The sequence below is a fragment of the Oryctolagus cuniculus genome, chromosome X, assembly GCF_051225735.1.
Source record: "Oryctolagus cuniculus isolate XC-2025 breed Fujian yellow rabbit chromosome X, ASM5122573v1, whole genome shotgun sequence".
Lineage (NCBI taxonomy): Eukaryota > Metazoa > Chordata > Mammalia > Lagomorpha > Leporidae > Oryctolagus > Oryctolagus cuniculus.
Genome location: NC_142888.1, coordinates 10,022,537 through 10,037,945, shown reverse-complemented (window position 1 = coordinate 10,037,945; position 15,409 = coordinate 10,022,537). Strand labels below are relative to the sequence as shown.

At 41.3% G+C, this 15,409-nt stretch overlaps 1 long non-coding RNA gene across 1 annotated transcript in view; it reads right to left on the bottom strand.

Annotated features, from left to right (window-relative positions):
* LOC149119552 (uncharacterized) overlaps positions 1-15,409 on the bottom strand; it is a 38,370-nt gene that overhangs the window by 12,306 nt on the left and 10,655 nt on the right. The window contains exon 2 of the long non-coding RNA XR_016228471.1: positions 7,649-7,760. This is a non-coding gene — a long non-coding RNA (uncharacterized LOC149119552). The remainder of the gene's footprint in view (positions 1-7,648; positions 7,761-15,409) is intronic.

Here is a 15,409-nt window from a genome sequence, read left to right as displayed (position 1 = left end):
CCCAGGCCATAGCAGAGAGCTGGATCGGAAGTGGAGCAGCCAGGTCTCCAACTGGCGCCCATATGGGATGCCAGCACTGCAGGCGGAAACTTTACCTGCTACGCCACAGCGCCGGCTCCTAAATCTTTTTAAAAATACTATGGATGTACTGATTTTTGGTGCCAGCGAAGATGGACTCAGCCCACTATAATCTATATTTCCTAATTATAACAACTAAAACTTCTGAAGAAAAAGCAAAAAGGAACTACCTGAGAACTCTGAAAAGAAGGCAATAACAGGTGGGTTGGGAAGCAAAGTCAAAACTTGACGTGTCTTGTACAAGGGTGAGCCACCTATTCTCTTCCAATACTTATCTGATAGGTGGTCTCCAGTAGAGTTGATCTAAGCAATGCAAAGAGAAAAACTCTGAGGAATCCCATCTTTCTGGTCAGAGGACTGAGTAAGAGGGCCTCACAACTCTGTACAGTGTGGAAGGAATCACAAAGAGGAGAGAACCAAAAAAAGGGAATCTAACAGCACAAATCCCAGGCTCACCTCTGAGTTGAGCATGCACGAGTTGGACCCAAAGCGACAGAGTACAGAATGAGAACTGAACTACAATATAAATCAGTACTTAAACTAACCCCTGAATGGAAGCAAAGGCTTTGAAAACTCAGCTGACCTGAGAACAAATGCACACAAGGTGAACTAGAACTTGGGGTTTGTACCTATTCAGGTTGATTGCCTGATTTTTTTAAAAACTGCATTCACAGAGGACTTCAATAGGCACAGATTCTTTTAAAAAAAAAAGATTTATTTTTATTTATTTGAAAGGCAGAATTAACAGAGAGAGGGAGAGACAGAGAGAGCTGGTTCACTCCCCAAATGGCTGCAATGGCCGGGGTTGGACCAAGCTGAAGCCAGGAGCCAGGAGCTTCTTCCAGGTCTCCCACATGGGTGGCAGGGGTTCAAATACTTGGGTCCTTTTCTGCTGCTTTTCCCAGGCCATAGCAGAGAGCTGCCTCAGAAGTAGAGCAGCCAGGACATGAACCAGAGTCTATATAAGATGCCAGCATTGCAGATAGCAGCTTAATCCACTATACTACAACATTGGCCCCTGGAAACACATCGTTCCCCTCCCCCTCCTCCTCCTCTGATTGATTGATTGATTGATTGAATTCAAAGGCAGAGCTACACAGAGAGAGACAGAGGGAGAGAGAGAAAGAAAACAGAGAGAAAGATCTTCAATCTGCTGGCTCATTCCCCAAATGGCTGCAACAGCCAGGACTGGGCCAGGCTGAGGCCAAGAGCCTGGAACTCCATCCAGGTCTCCCATGTGGGTGCAGGGGCCCAAGCATTTGGGTCATCTGCTTCTTTCCCAGGCGCATTAGCAGGTAGCTGGATCATAAGCGGAGCCGCCAGGACTTGAACTGGTGCCAATGTGGGATGCTGGCACTTCAGATGGTGGCTTAACCCACTATACCACAGTGTTGACCCCTGTGAACAGATTCTTACAAACATAATAATCAAATTTCCAATATACAATCCAAAATTATGAGGCATACAAAGAACCAAGCAAATGTCAGTAATTCTCAAGGGAAAAGGCATTCAACAGATGCCAAATTCAAGATAATTCAGTTGTTGAAATTAACAAATACTTTAAAGCAGGCATTACAATTATGCTATGTGAGGTCAAGGTAAACAACCCTTAAATAATTGAAAAATATAATTCTCAACAGAATAAAAAGAAACTATAAAAAAATCACCAAATGAGAACTTTAGTGTATAAAAATACAATATATGATAGCACAGTGAAACAGGCTGCATGATACTATAACAATGAATACACATCACTCATTATACATTTGTCTATACCCAGAGAATGCACAATACATTTACTAATGTAGACTATGGACTTTGGGTGCCTATGTTTATCAATGTAGGTTCATCAATTGCAACAAATGTATACTTTGATGGGGAATATTGATAATGGAGGAGTCTAATACATGTGCAGAGGCAGGGGACATACAGGAAATCTTTATACTCACTTCTTAATTTTGTTGTGAACCTAAAACTCCTCTTTAAAAAGTCTTTCTTAAAAAATGAATCAAAAAAGAAATAATATATTAAATAAAAATTCACTAGAGGGCTTCAATAGCAGAAACAGCTGTAGATTAGTCAAGACTCCCCAGGGAAACAGAACCAATTATATATATATATATGTGTGTGTGTGTGTGTGTGTGTACCCAAAATCTCTAGCACAGACCAGTAGGCTAGAGCCTGCAGGGAAAAGCTGATGCTACAATCTTGAATCCAAAGGCTGACTGAACACAGAATCTTTCTTCCTCAGAGGAAGTCAATATTTACTCTTAAGACCTTCTACTGATTAGATGAGGCCCACCCAAATTATACAGAATAATCTGCTTTATTCAACATCTACTGATTTAAATGCCAATCACATCTAAAATAACATCTTCACATCTAGACTAGTGTTTGAGCAAACACTGTATACCTAACTGTGTTAATACATAAAATTAACCACTACTGATGACAAAGTCAGTGGGTAGGAAGACAGACCAATAGAAATCATCCAATCTAAATAACGAAAAGAAAGATAGAAAATTGAACAAATTTAATGGTGTCTCAAGCCTGTGAAGAAAATATCTAAAAGGTCTATGCTTGAGGCACTGAAGTCCCAGGAAAATAAGAGATTGGTATACAAAAAAATTTGAAGAAATTACAACTGAAAACTTCTGAAATTTAGAGAAAGATAAACTTTCAGATTCAAGAGAAAACCAAAACAAGATAAACTTCTCAAAAATTATTCATTTTTTTTAATTACATATAACATAGGGTTGGCGCTGTGGCATCATATGCTAAGCTTCTGCTTGCAGCACCGGCACCTCATATGGTTTATGTCCCCGCTATTCCTCTTCCGATCCAGCTCTCTGCTATGGCCTGGGAAAGCAGTAGATGATGGCCCAAGTCCTTGGGCCCCTGCACCTGTGTGGGAGACCTGGAGGAAGCTCCTGGCTTCAAATTGGCTCACCTCTGGCCGTTGCAGCCATTTGGGGAGTGAACCAACAGGTGGAAGAACTTTCTCTCCGTCTCTTCCTCTCTCTGTCTGTAACTCTACCTCTAAAATAAATAAATAAAGCTTTTTTTTTTTTTTGACAGGCATAGTGAACAGTGAGAGAGAGAGACAGAGAGAAAGGTCTTCCTTTGCCGTTGGTTCACCCTCCAATGGCCGCTGCGGTCGGCGCACTGCGGCCGGTGCACCGCGCTGATCTGATGGCAGGAGCCAGGTGCTTCTCCTGGTCTCCCATGTGGTGCAGGGCCCAAGTACTCGGGCCATCCTCCGCTGCACTCCCTGGCCACAGCAGAGAGCTGGCCTGGAAGAGGGGCAACCGGGACAGAATCCGGCGCCCCGACCAGGACTAGAACCGGGTATGCCGGCGCCACAAGGCGGAGGATTAGCCTAGTGAGTCGCGGCGCCAGCCAGAAAGCAAAATTTAAGTACTGGTTGAGTATCCCTTATTCAAAATGCTTGGAACCATAAGTGTTTTTGATTTTTGATTTTTTTTTTTTGGGATTTTGGAATTTTGCCATATATATTAAATTGAGATATCTTGGAGATGGGACCCAATTCTAAATATTAAATTCATCTACATAGCTTGAAGGTAAATTTATATATTTTTAATAATTTTGTGCATGTAACAAAGTTTCATAATGTGGAATTTTTTAATTGTGGTATCACGCTGACACTTAGAAAGATGCGGATTTTGGAGCATTCTGGATTTTGGATTTTCAGATTAGGGATGTTCAATTTGTAGTTGTTGTAGTTGTTAGGCACAGGTCAAAAAGGATGATATGTGTGGCATAGCAGGTTAAGCTTCCGCCTGCAGCGCTGGCCCCACATAGGTGCTATTTCATTTGGCCCAGCTCTGGCTGTTGCAGTCATCTAAGGGAGTGAACCAGTGGATGGGAGACCTCTCTCTTTGTCTCTCCCTCTCTGTAACTCTGCTCCGCAAATAAAAATAAATAAATAAATAAATAAATTTTTAATAAAAAAGATGATATTCACAAACTAGAATAATCATAAATCAATACTTCTTTTGAACACACATTTGACTTTAAGCTATTTGAGTAATCAACATTTTAGATAATTTAAAACATACTTCAAGAATCGATTATTTAAAAAGATTTATTTATTTATTTGAAAGGCAGAGTTACAGCGAGGCAGAGGCAGGGAGAGGTCTTCCTTCAGTTGGTTCACTCCCCAAATGGCCACAATGCCCGGAGCTGGGCTGATCTGAAGCTAGGAGCCAGGAGCTAGGTACTTCTTCCCGGTTTCCCATGTGGATGCAGGGGCCCAAGGACTTGGGCCACCTTTCATTGCTTTCCCAGGTCATAGCAGAGAGCTGGATTGGAAGTGGAGCAGCCGGGACTCCAACTGGCACCCATATGGGATATCGTCACTGCAGGCAGCAACTTTACATACTACGCCGCAGCTTCCACCCCTCAAGAACTGATTTTAACATCTTTGTAATACAATGCAAGAAAAAAATCCTTTGATTTCCTCAGCAGCAAGTGCCATAAAAATGGTGTCCCAAATCAGGATTCCCTTTGTGCTTTTGGAAAGTGAGCTGACAGGTATTAGATTTGGTTAAAAATATGACCCGAAGCAATCTTAGGGTAAATGTGCAGAGACAGAAATGCAAGTCTCAAGACTAAGTCTCTTGGCTCTGTTGCAAACATCATATACCACTTATAAGTTAAATTGTACTTGTATTGCTACAAATAAGAGGCGATACAAGGGACTTTAACTGGACCAAAGCTAACGAAGGGTTTCAAACGTTAGTACGAACAGGAAGAATGGAATTGAAAGGGGTGACAGGAATCCTGAATGATCTGAACCATTTTACACTTGACTCTACTTTCTAGAATTCTGTGGGACACAGACAAGGATATCACTGGATAGGGTTTGCTCATGAAATAGATAGGTTGGGGCTTTGATTATTATGTTTGTAAGAATCTGTTACCAGGGATCAGCACTGCAACGTAGCAGATAAAGCTGTCACCTGCTACGCTGGCATTCCATATGGATTCTAGTTCGTGTTCTGGCTGCTCCACTTCTGATCCAGCTCCCTGCTAATGACCTGGGAAAAGCAAAAGCAGTGGAAGATAGCTTCTGCCACCCATGTGGGAGACTCGGATGAAGCTCCTGGCTCCTGGCTTCCATTTGGCCTAGCCCTGGCTGTCAGGACTATCTGCGGAGTGAGTCAGCTGATGGAAGATCTCTCTCTCCGTCTTTCCCTCTTTCTCTGTAACTCTGACTTTAAAAACAAATAAGTACGTCTTTTTTTTAAAGATTACTATCTTTAAAAAAAAGAAAGAAACAGATGGCTCACCACAAGGAACTTTAGGGCAGTGAAATTATTCTACATGATAGTGTAATAGAGGATACGTGTCATTATACATTAGTCAAAATGGATAGAATGTACAACACAAAGAGTAAAACTTAATATAAACTATGAATTTTAGTTTAAAAAAATCTTGGAGAAGAAAAAACAATATGAAATAAAAAGAACACAGTCAGAAAAGTTGGTGAGAATGTGGAGCAATGAGAACCCTCATTTCACAGCACTGTCTAGGCTACGACTGCGTGGCACGTATAAAGATGCAGCTTCTTCAGAACTGCCAGGCAGTTCTTCAGGTGATTAAATACACAGTTACTGTACTCATACACCCGGTAATTCCACTCTTGAGGATATACAAAAGAGGAATGCGAACATACGTTCATATAAAAACTCGTACAGAAATACATAGCAGCCCACAAGTGGGTTATATCTATACAATGGAATTTTATTCATCAATAAAAATGAATTAAATATTCACCGAAGCAGCTACAACTAGGATAAATCTTGAAAACACTTTGCTAAGTGAAAGAAGTCAGTCACAAGAGGCCATATATTACATGATTCTACTCCTATGAAAGTTCAAAATACGGAAATCTTCCAAAACAGAAAGTAGAGGAGAGGTTGCTAAGGGCTGGGTGAGGGTCCTCCAGGGGTAGGGGATGGCAGCTAGGGGGCATGTGGCTTCTTATCTGAGTAGTAAAAAGGTTCTAAAATCTGCTGTGGTGATGATTACACAACTCTATGGATATAACTAAAAACACTGAACTGTACACTTTAAATGGGTGAATTACATAGAATATAAATGATATCTCGATAAAGCTCTTCTTAAAAAAAGAAATGAGGTTCTGATCCATGGTACAACATGGCTGAACCTTGGAAACATTATGCTAAGAGAAAGAAGCCAGATATAAAAGATCACTTATTATTCCATTCATATGAAAGTTCAGAATATAAAAATCTATGGAGACAGAAGGTAGACTAGCGGTTACTAGTGGTGGGGAGTTGAGAGAATTGGAGTGAGAACTAAAAGGTATAGGGTTTCTTTGTGGGATGATTCAGTTTTTTTGTCATGATGATTTGCACATATCCAGGAATAGATTGAAAACCACCGAATTGTATGCTTTAAATGGGTGAACTGTATGGCATATGAATTATATCTTCATAAAGTTTTTTTTTTTTTTTGACAGGCAGAGTGGACAGTGAGAGAGAGAGACAGAGAGAAAGGTCTTCCTTTTGCCGCTGGTTCACCCTCCAATGGCCGCCGCCACCAGTGTGCTGCGGCCGGCACACCGCGCTGATCCAATGGCAGGAGCCAGGTACTTCTCCTGGTCTCCCATGGGGTGCAGGGCCCAAGCACTTGAGCCATCCTCCACTGCACTCCCTGGCCACAGCAGAGAGCTGGCCTGGAAGAGGGGCAACTGGGCCAGAATCCCGTGCCCCGACCGGGACTAGAACCCGGTGTGCCGGCACCGCAAGGCAGAGGATTAGCCTAGTGAGCTGCGGCACCGCCCTCATAAAGTTGTTTTTTTTTTTAAAGTAAAATAGAAATGACCAAATCTTCATATCTCAATTGGAAAGTATTACATACCAAAACTTATTACAGTTAATAAAATCAACATATTTTATCTAATGGATTAATTTTTAAAATAAGAAATCCCTAAAGTGGCTGATTCCAAATCTGGGGTAGGAAATGTGTATGACAGTCCTGGGAAACTTGCAAGAATGCTATAAGGAATGCATGGGAGTCACCTTGAAGTGGCTCCCATGGGCCAAACAATGGAAAATTTGAGCATCAGAAATAATGACTGTAACTGATTGAAATATGTAAAATGTATTATCTACATGAGCACACAGAGAGACATTTAACAACTGTACCATATAACAGTGACATCTCATAACTCTGAAACTGGTACATGGAAAAAATTCAGTTTGCCATGACATTCCTGTCCCTAGGTAGAACTCCAGGGCTGCCAAATATTAATGGAGAAAACCCCTTCTTCATAGAAGATATCCAGCCCCCAAAATGCAGAAAGAATGAAGAATTAGAAAACCATTTTGCCATTCTTAAGGAAGCTAGGAATTTAGGTCACAGTTATCAATGGGTATTAAAACCTTTAGAGGAGAGGTAAAAGGAATATTTATAATGGAGAAATCACACTGAAAACACCTGATCCCAATAATCAAGTTTAGGTCATTGAAAGTGAGACAAGCAAAGGTTATCCATGAAACGCACACAGCTAATATCATACCTGATGCAGAAAGATTAAGTGCTTTCTCCTAGGATCAGGAACAAAAGGAGGACTCTGCACTCACTCCTTCTACCCAACTTTGTAGTAAAGGTTCTAGACAGGGAAATCAGGCCTGAAAAAGAAATAAAGGGAAACTGGATAGAAAAAGAAGCAGCAAAAGTATCTATAGTCTCAACTATAGAAAATCCTGAGAAATCTGCTAAAAATACAAATTAGAGCCAATGAGCAAGCTCAGCAATGTGGCGGGTTACAAAATCAAGATAAAAAATCATGTGAATTTCTATACACTAGTAATGAAGAATCCAAAAATCAAATCAAGAAAGCAATTATATTTATAATAGCAACAGAAAGAATAAAACACCTAGGAATAAGTTTTTAAAAATAAGTGCAGGGGTTGGCACTGTGGTGCAGCAGGTTAAAGCCCCAGCCTGCAGCCCCGGCATCCCATATGAGTGCCAGTTCGAGTCCCGGCTACTCCTTTTCCGATCCCGCTCTCTGCTATGGCCCGGGAAAGCAGCAGAAGATGCCCCAAGTCCTTGGACCCCTGCACCTGTGTGGGAGACCAGGAAGCAGCTCTTGGCTCCTGGCTTTGGATTGGTGCAGCTCCAGCCGTTGCGGCCAATTGGGGAGTGAACCAGTGGATGGAAGTCTCTCTCTCTCTTCCTCCCTCCCTCCCTCCTTCTGCTTCTTTATAACTCTTTCAAATAAATAAATAAATCTTTAAAAAAAAAAACACTAAAAAATCTTGAAACAAAACAAATTTGGAGAACTCATGTCCCGATTTCAAAAATTATTACAAAGCCACAGCAATCAAGACAGTCCAGAACTGTCATAAGGATAGGCATACAAATCCATGGAACAGAATTAAGAGCTCAGAAACAAATTCTGATATTTGTGGTCAACTGATTTTGAGAAGGGTCCCAAGACCATTAAAAGGAGGAGAGAACAGTCCCTTCAATAAATGATTCTGAAGGGACACTGAATATCCATATCCATATGCAAAAGAAAGAAGCTGGGTGCATTTGACACAGTCCATGGGGTTCAAGTTCCCACTCCACTTCCCATTTTGCTTCCTGCTAATGAGTACCTTGGGAGAAAGCAAGTGATGGCTCAAGTACTTTGGGCCTCCATCACGTGGGAAATCTGGATGTGGTTCTGGGCTCCTGGCTTTGGCCTATCCCAGTTCCAACTGTTTACAGGCATTTGGGGAGTGAACTAGTAGATACAAGATATTTTTGTTTCTCTGTCTCCCTCTCTCAGTTGCTCTGCCTTTCAAATAAATAAAAATAAACATTAAGAATGAAGTTGGCCCTCTTCCTCATACAACACACAAAATTAACTCAAAGTGGATCCTAGGTCTAAAAAAATAAATAAAAGTTATAAAAAGGAAGGCTGAAAAAGAAGTGAGTTAGGTATTAAATTCATGGTGAATAAACAAAATTCAAAAGAAGTAAAAAGATGGGTATAAAAAATATAAGACTGGGCCGGCTCCGTGGCTCACTTGGTTAATCCTCTGCCTGTGTCACCGGCATCCCATATGGGCACCGGGTTCTAGTCCTGATTGCTTCTCTTCTACTTCAGCTCTCTTCTGTGGCCCAGAAGGGCAGTAGAGGATGGCCCAGGTGCTTGGGTCCCTGTACCTGCATGGGAGACCAGGAGGAGACTCCTGGCTCCTGGCTCCTGGCTCCTGGCTCCTGGCTCCTGGCTCCGGATCGGTGCAGCACCGGCCGTGGCAGCCATTTGGGGAGTGAACCAACGGAAAGAAGACCTTTCGCTCTGTCTGTCTCTCTCTCACTGTCTAACTCTACCTGTCAAAATAAATAAAAAATAAAAATAAATTTATAAAAAGAAAATGGAAAAATATAAGACCAGAAATTAATGACAGAAAACAAAAAGGCAATCCATACAACCAAAATCCTGTTCCCTAATAAAACTACTAAAATAAAAAAAAAATTCCAGCAATTCTGATAATCACTTAGGGGCAGAGGAGAGCACATAATAAATATCAGGAACAGAAAAGCAAATATAACAATCACAGTAAAGATACATATTTATTTGAGAGGCAAGGATAGAGAGAGCAAGCGAGTGCTCCCATCTGCTCCATTCATTCCTTAAAAGCCCACAAGAACTGAGGCTGAACACAGCCAGAGCCAAGAACCAGAAACTCAGACCAGATCTCCCCAAGTCGGTAGCAGGAGCCCAATTACTTGAACAATCACCACTGCTTCCCAGGCACCTGGATGTGGGGCACAGGAATCTTAAGTGCTAAACGCCCACCCCAACAGAAGAGATTTTTAGTAATGTAAGAGAATTCTATGAGGAACTTTATTCCAGTACATTTGAAAACTAAGGTAACATGGAAAGATTTCCAGAAAAATATAAATTACTAATAAAGGAAGTGACAATCAAACGTCTCCTATGATAAGAAATACCACACCTATACCATTTTCCTAAAGTCTTACCATACCTTCAAAGGAAAAATCATATCTCCATATTGAACAATGTTTTCAGAAAATAGAAGAAATTTTCAGCTAATTTTATGGATTACTATAAATTTGAACTCAAATACAATAAAACATGGGGCCAGAGTTGTGGCTCAGCAGGTAAAGCTGCTATTGGCTTTGCAAGCAGCAGCCCATACTGGAGTGCTGGTTCGAGTCCCAGCTGCTCTGTTTCCAACCCAACTTCCTGCTAACGCATCTTGGAAAGCAGCAAAAGATGGCCCAATACTTGGACCCCTGCCACCCACATGGGAAACCAGGCTGTTGTGGTCATTTGGGGAATGAACCAAATGGAAGATCTCTCTCTCTCTCTCTCTCTCTCTCTCTCTCTTTCATTCTCTGCCTTTCAAATAAATAAAATGTTTTTTTTTTTAAAAAAAAGAACACGCTTTAAAGAAATCAATTAAAGCTAATCCATCCCACATGTTAATCTGCATGGAAAACTAAATAGGTATTTGGGCTGTGGTGTAATAGGTTAAGCTTCCACCTGCAGCACTGGCATCTCATATGGGCTCTGCTTCAAGTCCCCACTGTTCTACTTCTAATCTAGCTTCCTGCTAATGGCCTGGAAAGGCAGAGGAAGATGGTAAAGGTGTTTGGGCCCCTACACCCATGTGAGAGACCCAGAAGCAGCTCCTGGCTCCTGGTTTTGGATTGGCCCAGCTTAGGCCATTGCAGCCATTTGGGGAATGAACCAACAGATGGAAGACCTCTTTCTCTCTGACTCTCCCTCTTTCTGTCTGTAACTCTGCCTCTCACATAAATAAAATCTTAAAAAAAAAAAACCTTATAGGAGAATGAACTAGCAAGATGGAGGAAGAGGGAGGGAGCTTACTGCTGTAGTCTAGGGGAAGATAAAAAAAAAAGTGGAGAGAGTGCAATCTCAGAGAAGAGTAAAGGAGAGAACTGCAGAGGAAACTCTACCCAAATTAGAGGGACCTTGTGGATCTATGTGGAAGGTGTAGAAGTGCACAACTCAGAATGCCAGTAGACAAGAGTCTCAGCACCAGCTTTGGAGAGTGAGGTGAGACCAGACTGTAGCAGCCCAAGCCACTGGCGATAAAGCTGCGGGAAGAGCCTGGCATGAATCTGGCTTGGAGTCCTGTGGGGGACAGTGTACCCACCAAACTAGAAGGAAAAAAAGAGAGGGCATATTTCTCAGTCCCTGACCACCCAGCACTGGCGGCCAGTAACTGAGAGGGGGCAGGTGCCATTTTGGAATACATAACAGCTGCGTCAGCTTGTCTTCTTGTGCCCAGCAACCAGCTGAGAAGAGTCTGGCTGGGAGCATTGACAGGGGGCTGGGTGCTCCTGACTGCAGAAACCTTGTGTGCTGCGACTGTGGAAACACTGTGGCAGCATGGGAATGCACAGGGTGTCACTGAATCTCTGGGCAGTCACTGTAGGTGGCTCCACAAACGAGGGGCTCCTGATTGACTAATTAGGGCCATTGCTGCAGGATCCGTTCTCACAGTGAGGACTGCATGGATCCTTTGTGTGGTTCTTGTGGCAGCACAAATGAACATTGTACCTACTGGGTCTAGCACCCAGGCATTGGTCTCCTTGGAGGAGAGGAGGTGACTGTGAGACTACCTCACCAGAGCTGATCAAACCCTCCCTTCCAATGATAAAACAAAAACAGATTTACCACACCCAGCTTGAGTGTCACCTTGGACACTCCCCTCACACTGGAGCACTGAACAGAGCTCCCTGGTCACACCCAGCACATGCCTCTGGGTATTCACTGAAAGACTAGACACTCCACTAAGCCACAGGGTATAGTTCAAAGATAAAAGCCAACACAGGAGAAAAAAAACCAACAATTCTCTCCAAAAATGCCTAAAAATAAATGCAGATTCAAGAAACAAGAAAAAGGAAGACAACATGACATCCTAAAAGGAATACAACACTTCAATACTAGACTGTGAAGATGAAGAAATGCCAGAAATGGAATTCAAAAAATTGATCTTAGGATTATTTAGAAGTAATCAGAAGCAAATCCATGAATTAAAGAAATGGATATATGACATGAATGAAAATATAGCCCATGAAATTGAGATCTTACAGGGAAATTAAAGTGAAATTATTAGAAATGAGGAATTAAATAGGTCAAATAAAAAATGTGGCGGAAAGCATTTGGAACAGACTCAGTGAGGCAGAAGAAAGAATATCCCAGTTAGAAGACAAATCTCTAGAAATTTTACAGTCTGACCAAAAAAAGAAGAAATTAGAAAACCTAAAAAACAGTGTTGCAGATTTATGGGATACTATCAAACAACCCAACACATGGGTCTTAGGAATTCCTGAAGGTGTGGAAAGAGAGAATGGATTAGAAGGCATTTTTAGTGAAATAACTAGAGAAAACTTCCCCAATTTGGAGAAAGGACATCAAAGTACAGGAAAGACACAGAACTCCTAACAGAAATTACCAGAAAAATCTTCACCATGACACATTGCAGTCAAACAGATTCAGTCAAACAGTAAAAGATAAAGATTCTAAAATGTGCATGAGAAAAATGCCAGATTACTTTCATAGTATCTCCAATTAGATTCACAGCTGACTTCTCATCAGAAACTCCACAGGCTAGAAGAGAATGGTGAGATACATTCCAAGTCTAAAGAGAAAAAACTATCAACCCAGAATACTGTACCCTGCAAAGCTCTCATTTATGAATGCAGGTGAAATAAAGACCTTCCATAACAAACAGAAATCTCTCTCCCTCTCTCTCTCTCTCTCTCTCCACTTGTCTGGCCTTACGAAAGATGTTTAAGGATGTGCTACACACAGAAACACAGAAACATGGTCATCACTATGAAAGGTGAAAGCAAAAAATCTCCCAGTAAAAGTATAAAGAAAATCCAAAGTAAACAATAAGCATATTTATGGAAAAATGGCAGGGCCAAGTTGTTACTTATCAATAGTCACTTTGAATGTAAGTGGCTTCAACTCTCCAGTTAAAAGATATAGACTGGCTGAACGAATTAAAAAACAAACCCATCTATTTGCCACCTACAAGAAACACATCTCACCAACAAAGATCCATGCAGACTGAAAGTGAAAGGATGGAAAAAGATATTCCATGCTAACAGAAACCAAAAAATAGCTGGTGTGGCCATCCTAATATCAGACAAAATATATTTTAACACAAAAACTGTTTAAAGAGACAAAAAAAGAACACTGAAATGATTAAGGGATCAATTCAACTGAAAGATGTGACTATAATAAATGTATATGTACCCAATTACACAGCACCTGGCTTTTTTAAATAAATGTTAATGGATCTAAATAGATACATAGATTCCCATACAATAATAATGGGGGACTTCAATACCCCACTTTCAGCAATAGGCAGATCAACCAGACAGAAAATCAACAAGGAAGCAACAGAGTTAATCAACACTGTAGTCCAAATGGATCTAACAAATATCTACAGAACTTTTCATCCTAAAGTTGCAGAATACACATTGTTCTCACCAGTGCAAGGAACTTTCTCTAGGATAGACCACATGCTAGGCCATAAAGCAAGTCAGCAAATTCAAAAAAATCAAAATCATACCATGCATGTTCTCTGACCACAACGGAATGAAGCTGGAAATCAACAACTCAAGAATCTCTAAAACATATGCAAACACATGGAGATTGAACAACATGCTCCTAAATGAACAGTGGGTCATAGAAAAAAAATCAAAGAAATAACAAAATTTCTGGAAACAAATGAAGATGACAAAACTTACAGGATACAGCAAAGCAGTCTCAAGAGGAAAGTTTGAGGCCAGCACTGTGGCATAGTGGGTAAAGCCACCGCCTGCAGTGCTGGCATCCCATATGGGTGCCAGTTCAAGTCCCAGCTGCTCCACTTCCATCCAGCTCTCTGCTATGGCCTGGGAAAGTAGTAGAACATGGCCCAAGTCCTTGAGCCCCTGCACCCACATGGGAAAATCCAGAGGAAGCTCCTGCTCCTGGCTTCGGATTGGCGCAGCTACAGCTATTACGGCCAATTGGGGAGTGAACCAGCACATGGAAGATATCTCTCTCTCTCTCTCTCTCTCTCTCTCTCTGACTTTCCTTCTCTCTCTGTGTAACTCCGACTTTCAAATAAACAAATCTTTTTAAAAAAAGAGAAAAGTTTATAGCAATTGGTGCTTACATCAAGAAACTGAAAAGGCACCAAATAAATGCGTTATCGATGCATCTCAAAGACCTAGAAAAACAACAGCAAACTAAACACAAAACTGGTAGGAGAAAAGAAATAATTAAAATTAGATAAGAAATAAACAAAATTGAAACAAACAAAAATAATACAAAAGATCAGCGAAATGAAGAGCTGTTATTTTGGAAAAATAAGCAAAATTGACACACCATTGGCCCAACCAACCAAAAAAAAGGGGGGGGGGGAGAAGACCCAAATCAATAAAATTCAAGATGAAAAGGGAAATATAAAAACAGATAGCATAGAAATAAAAAGAATCATTAGAAATTACCACACAGAGCTATATGCCAACAAATCGGGAAACCTAGAAGAAATGGATAGATTCCTGGAAACATACAACCTACCTAAATTGACCCATGAAGTCATAGAAAACCTAACAGACCAATAACCAAGATGAGAATTGAATCAGTAATAAAGGCCCTTCCAACAAAGAAAAGTCCAGGACCAGATGGCTTTACTGCTGAATTCTACCATACATTTAAGAAGAACTAGGGGCCGGTGCTGTGGCACTGTGGGTAAAGCCGCTACCTGCAGTGCCAGCATCCCATATGGGCTCCAGTTTGAGTCCCAGTTGCTGAACTTCTGATTCAGATCTCTGGGAAAGCAGTAGATGATGGCCCAAGTGCTTGGATCCCTGCACCTGCATAGGAGACCTAGAGGAAGCTCCAGGCTCCTGGCTTCAGATTGGCACAGCTCCAGCCACTACAGCCACTTGGAGAAGTGAACCAGCAGATGGAAGACCTCTCTGTCTCTGTCTCTCTCTCTCTCTCTCTCTCTCTCTGCCTCTCTTTAATTCTGCCTTTCAAATAAATAAATTTTTTTAAAAAAGAACTAATTCCAATTCTTCTCAAGATTTTCGAAACAATTGAGAGGGAATTCTCCCAAATTCCTTCTACAAAGCCAGCATCACCTTAATTCTTAAACCCAAAAAAGATACAACTGAGAAAGAAAGCAACAGACCATTTTCCCTGATGAACATAGACAGAAAAATCCTCAACAAAATACTAGCCAATCGAATCCAACAACACATCAGAAAGATCATTCACAAG